The sequence below is a fragment of the Rattus rattus genome, chromosome 11 (genome assembly GCF_011064425.1).
Source record: "Rattus rattus isolate New Zealand chromosome 11, Rrattus_CSIRO_v1, whole genome shotgun sequence".
In the NCBI taxonomy this organism is placed as follows: Eukaryota; Metazoa; Chordata; class Mammalia; order Rodentia; family Muridae; genus Rattus; species Rattus rattus.
This window is the reverse complement of record NC_046164.1, coordinates 97,843,956-97,849,955: the sequence shown is the minus strand read 5'-3', so window position 1 is coordinate 97,849,955 and position 6,000 is coordinate 97,843,956. Positions and strand designations below refer to the sequence as shown.

Below are 6,000 nucleotides of genomic sequence, written 5' to 3'. Positions count from 1 at the left end.
AGGCTTCCCTCACCAGGGAGAGGAACCACTCATTGACATGGAGGTACCCTAACATTAACATATCCTGGAATGCTGAGCTGGTACATGGAAGACCGCTTCTCCAGAAAGCCTCTTTAATCCAGAGCTGACTTTACAAAGCAATACATTAACCTTTGTTGGGTTAGGGACCTGTATGTTATGCTAAGATTTGGGAATTTTGTATTATAGCATCATAACACAGACTACAGTTACTGATACATGTTAGCAACATTTCCCTCCATATTTTAAATGGAAAAGTTAAAGTGACAATTTATATCTGGAAAAATGTGATTTTGAATGTCTCCCACACCTGCTAAATATCAAACTTCAGTACTGAGCTAAATTACCAACCCCTCACAACATTTTCATAACAAAATATTTCTAATGGGCATCGTGTTGGGCCTTGTAAGCCCAACACTTGAGGTTGATATGGGTACATTGCTGTGAGTTTAAGACGAGCCTTGCAATAAGGTGAAATCCTGTCTCGAAAAGCAAAAACAAACCCTACAATGTTTCTCTGGAAGACAAAGCCAAATATAATTATAGGTTTTTGGTTTTTGTTAGTGAAAAGTAGTATGTTACAAACATGATAATGATAAATTCTACGTTCCTTTAAATTGACCTTGATTCTAAAAATAAACTTCTACAAAACTGCTTCTGATATATTTGAAGATAATTCTGAGTTGCCACTGTCACTAACTAAAGTTTAAATTTTTGTTCCAAATATTTGCCTTTTAAAGAGATGTCTTCTCAAATAGTATCTCTAGGTTTAGAACTGGCCTCTTCTGGGTGATTTTTACTTCCCACCGAAAGATAGAGAAGTGGTGAGGTGTTTGTGGTAAAGCTCTTGAATCCTTGCCTTCACATCTTTTTTGAACTAATTACTGGCTGGGGGGGTCCTTTTTGAAGAAAAAAAATAAGACTGAAGTGGGAGTGGAATGGGGGAGATGAGTCACCCATCAAAGAAAGATTTAGGTACCTGCTATCTGTGATGAGGGAAGGATTTAGGTGTTACCATTTCACAATAGCTTTGGAAGAATTTAAAGGGAGGCGTCTCCCACTATTGATGTGGTTTAGACTGGTGATCTATTAACAGTGTGGGTGGGGTGATACCAGAGACCCCCATAGACCCGCAAAAGTGAAGCAACGTTCATTCTAGTGGGTTTCCTTCATTACCCAGTAAGGGTAGCAGCTCCCATGTGGATTTTGTTTGACTCAGTTCAAAAAACTACTTTTAGTACCTCTTAGCTGAACAAATAATTCGAAAGAACAAAGAATCCTACCCTTGAAAGAATTGACCTTCTGGCTGTGTTATCAATCCTCTCCATATAATCAAAAGCAAACTGATAGTAAAACTCTACAACAAGTAATCTTCAGTGTGCTGTGACAAGTGAATTTTGTTTCATTTTAGTACTAAACTATGACTCCACCAGTCCAGCTTGCTTTTTTAAGCAGGTGAACACTGCCTTTTAAGCCAAGGATCATCTTCCCTTGAAAAGCCCACAGTTGAGGGTCTTGCAGAATTGGGAGGAAGTCAGTTTCTCCAGACCCTGTTCTCCAAAGAGCATTTCTATTCCTAGTAATGATGATTCATCATCCTTTTCCTCCCATTAGAGCCATTACAGGATTTCTGGATAGCCTGGGAGCTGACTAGGAAGCCAGTGGGCTGCTTTGTGGTGGTGGTGGTGGTGGTGGGGGCAATTAACATAAATTCAAGAAAATATCTAGTGTCAGAAAATGGAGGTGGGAGAACTCTAGTCTTCCTGTTATCTCAAGGATCCTCTACTGTAACCCGGAGACCTCACTCCCAAAAGTTCAGGGCAGAGCACCTGGCCTCTGGCTAAAGTTGAGTCTGTGATTGGCCATGAGACAGGAGTTGGATAAACCACTTGTAGGCTGTTGCCAGCTTCCCTCCAGGGGAAAGGTGAAAAAGCATTCACTATGAAGGAATACATTAACCGTTTGAAGAAATACACATGACTGGCTCCAACGCCTAAAGCTTCTCTCGCAGAGGTCACCGTCATAGGTCACCGTCATCCGTCTTCAAGCTGGACATCATCACTGAGCTCCAACCAAGCAAACGACTCACCCAAACCTCCTGGTACAACTCCTTTTCCATTGCATTCTAAAGGCGAACGTCACAGGGGAGAAGAAGCTGCACAAATAACCAAGAAAATTAGCCTGTCTTTTTCATAGCGATAACCGAATTAGCCTCAAATTAAACGTGTAATTGGCCCTCGCTGTATGCAAGGACAAAAGCCCCCATTGTCCTTTTGCTCCCCCGGCGGCGGTGGCGGCCGTACCCACCCCGCCCAGGCTAGACCCTGGCTCAAGAAGCACGGCCAGGGATGGAGGAAGCGCCAGAGCTCCGGAGAGCGTGCACGCGCTCGCTGTTCCACGCCGCACCCGAACCCGCACTGGGTGGGCGGCTGCCTGGCTGCAGAGCTGCGCCCAGGGCGGAGGGCGCGCGACTGGGAGGAGCCGCAGAAGCTTGAGGGGTGCGGGAGGCGTGTGCGCGCTCCCGCGGCCCAGCTTCTCCGTGCCCGCGCCCCTTTCCCCGCCCCGAGCCCCCGCCCGCGCTCTCTCTCCTCCCTCCTCTCCGCCCCGCGCCTGCCCAGCCCCCGGAATCAGTGCAGCTGTCGCCTTTCAGGCTGCGGATTCCTCCAGTCCCTCCCCCGGCCGCCTCTCCGCCCGGAGCGAGCGCGCAGCCCCGCGCAGCAGCGCCCACCGGTCCCGTCCTGTGAGCCCCGGCCCCAGCCGCCGCCAGCCCTGCGGAGTCGCCTCCCCGGCCCACCCGCCCGGCCGCCGAGGAGCGGGAGGAGGACGGGACCCCGGCGCCCCCACCCCACCCCCGGAGGTAGGTCGAGGGCCGAGGCAGGAGGATGCCAACTCACCCGGGGCTGCCTGCGGGCGGGCGGGAGGGCGGAGGAGGGGCGCGGGCCGGGGCGCATGACGCCGCTGCTGCCCTGCACCTCGGAGGCCGTGGGGGCGGGGAGCCGGCCCTCGGGGCGCAGCGGGCTCCGCAGTGAGGACGCTTGCCCCCGGACGCCCTGGGTGCTGTCAGTTTGGTGGGTGCCCAGTCGGGGGTCTCCCGGGGCCTTGTCCAGGCTCTGCGTGTAGCCGCGTTGGGCTGCGGCCAGGCGTGGTCGGTGCTGCGCTGCTGCAGCCCCGCGCGCCCCGCCGCCCCCGCCTCGCCCAGTTCCGCGCCCGCGCAGGGCTCGGGGAGCCGCCCTGGGACGCCGCGCCCTCCCTAGCCTCCTGCCGTTCGGGTCTTCAACAGGTTCCTGCGGGCGCGAGGACCTCGGGCCCTGCCTGGGGAAGGTGGGCTAGAAGCTTTTGGTCACCGCTCCGAGGGAGCCTTCCCTTTGTTTTGGTGACAGGAGAGGTGCCAGGTGCTACCATCTAATGAGGGGGAGGCTGTACGGAAAACATTGCCCGTTATTTCTGCAGTCAAGCCAGGGCAGGGCATCTAGTGAGGAGAGGGATGTGTGGGAGTGCTTAGGAGAAGAGGTGAATTCGATGCGGGCTTTTGGGGCGGGGATGTGCGTTTTTGGCAAGATGGATGGCTCACGGTGCCCTGGCCGTGATGCAGCACAATGCAGCAGTATCGCAGTCTCAGGGCTTCACGCCGACGGGGCTTGGCACAGCCACTCGGCGCCTGCGGCCCCCGCCCGGCCCCACCCAGGCCCAGGGCAGCCCTTTGCCGGCGCCTGGACCTGCTTCTATCTTTTGGTGCTGCTTGTGGAGAGATGTAGTGTCCGGAGGAAGAGCGGGTCACCTAGGTATGCGAGGGGCAGCCTTCGCTTTGGGGGTGACCTCTCCTGCCCCGCCGGTTGGGTGTGGGGACCAAGGCGCGCCCTGCAGCACTGATGCAGGCCAAAGCTTCTGGCCTGCGGATGCAGAAGGGAGCAGGAGGGACAGCAAGGGAGGGAGGGGCCGCAGGCCAGCCCAGGCTGTGGTGCATTTGGGGTGGATTTGCTGCTTTTCTGTGCATCGCCCATAAACCATAGCCACAAACCAGATGGACATTGATTCCGTTATTTGTTGAAAGTTAGTGCTTATTAATTAGATTGTCATAGCCATGATGTTATAGTTCCTTGTCTGCCTTCATCATTTCCGAGAAAAAATTTTTTCCTTTAGGAAACCATCTTTGAAGTGAAATGATTTTTCATTTCAGATCATACACTCCTGAAAACGTTTATTAAAATAAAGTACTCAGCTGGTTGTTTTAAAAGAAAATTGTGTGCGACTCTTTTAACCTGCTTTTTAATCTGCTTTTTCTGAAAGCAAGCGCAATTATTTATTTGGATTCTCTATTAAGGGTTTTTTTTTTTTTTTTTTATAAGTGTCATGATTGATAGTGAATTGGTTTTCTCCAGAATCAGACTTGTAGGTTCAGGTAGTCAGGTGAAGCCCCTGGACATGACTAGTGGGGTTACTGGCTGCATGTATGGCTGTTTAGATGTATTTTTGTGTATATATTTGTATAGATGTGGCAGGGGAGAGGGGTTGAGGCCTCTGCTGTTGGTATCTGGTGCGATAGTTCCCAGTGTCATTTAAGTGTCTGCTGCTACACAGGAAATGCCCCATTAAGCCGCCAGTTCTGTACTTCATTTATGAGGTATGAGGTGGCATGTGGGATGTATTTCAAATGTCACTTCAAACCTTCCTAAAATGTAAGTGTGAGAGGCAAACTGAAGTATACGATCTGGAAAGGAAGGTCAGCTCGCCAAAGCCAAGGGTGAGCCTGCTTTTGTTTTTGTGTTTTAATCTCTGATGAATGTTAGTACAGAGTAGAACAGCCTGTAAACTGTGGTGTATGTAGTGTCTGTGTGTGTGGAATGTCTGTGATGTGTGTGGAGTGTATGTTGTGAGTATGTGTGGTCTATGTATGGAGTATCTGTGGTATGTGGAGTGTGTGGGGTATGGCTATAGTGTGGAATATGTCTGGTATGTGTATGTGGTGTATGTGGTATGTAAATGTGTGGTGTATGGGGTATATATGTTTGTGTCCTGTGGTGTGTCTGGTATGTGTATGTGATGTGTGTGGTGTGTGTAGTGTATGTGTGTGGTATGTTTGTGTGTGTAGTGTTTGGTATGTGTATGTGGTGTGTAGTGTGTGTGGTATGTGCCTGTGGTGTGTCATAGTGTGTGGTGTCTGGTATGTATATGTGGTGTGTAGGATGTATGGTATGTATGTATGTGTGGAATGTGTGTGTGGTATGTTTGTGTGTGTGTGGTATGTGTGTGGTGTGTCTGTAATGTGTGTGTGTGTGTGTGATGTGTCTGTGTGTGTTATGTGTGTGTGCCTATAGTGTATCTATAGTGCATAGTATATGGTATATGGTGTGTTGTGTGTTTTGTATATATGTGTGGTATGTATATGTGATATGTGGTATGGTGGGTGTGTGGTATGTGGTGTGTGTATGTATGTTACTTGGGCTGTTCAAAGATGGGACTCTGTGGATTTGAGCTTCACGGCTGTGTTATCTGTCTGCATAACGATTTTGTTTTAGTATTACGAGCATGGGTTATGCAGACATTTTGGATTTACTATGTTGTAAAAAATATCCTGTGCTGATGTCACAGGAGGTTTAGCTGTTCTAATTACACAGCAGCTGCAGAACTCTGTTGGGTCAAGCACTTTGTACCACGTCCACAGTGATCAAAACTTTCATGTACCATAATGGAGAATTCTGGTGAGGGAAAGCAATGTCTTTGGCTCATTGCATGGGGGAGGAGCCTGAGGAGGGGTCTCTTAGTGACATAGGAGCTGGGCCATCCTGATCAGAGGCTTGATACCAGCACTTTTATTTAGAGAATTTGATTCTTTTGTCTTGATATATGAAAGTGTCAGTCAATATGGAAGTACTATTTTGAGATGGATTTTACTACCAAAACAAACCATGGCTCAACACATGAGGGGCAATTGCTGGTGAGTGTTTTGTTGTTAAAATAATTTTGAGCTTTTCATTGATCCTC

The 6,000-nt window shown here is 49.5% G+C and overlaps 1 protein-coding gene across 2 annotated transcripts in view; it reads left to right on the top strand.

Annotated features, from left to right (window-relative positions):
- Positions 1–2,813: 2,813 nt before the first annotated feature.
- Sptbn1 (spectrin beta, non-erythrocytic 1) overlaps positions 2,814–6,000 on the top strand; it is a 172,283-nt gene continuing 169,096 nt past the window's right edge. Inside the window, exon 1 of one of the 2 annotated variants that reach the window (XM_032917109.1) lies at positions 2,814–2,875. The gene's annotated coding sequence lies outside the window, so the exon portion shown is untranslated. Of the gene's footprint in view, positions 2,876–3,264; positions 3,340–6,000 lie in introns of those variants that run through there. The other variant, XM_032917110.1, reaches the window with a different exon arrangement.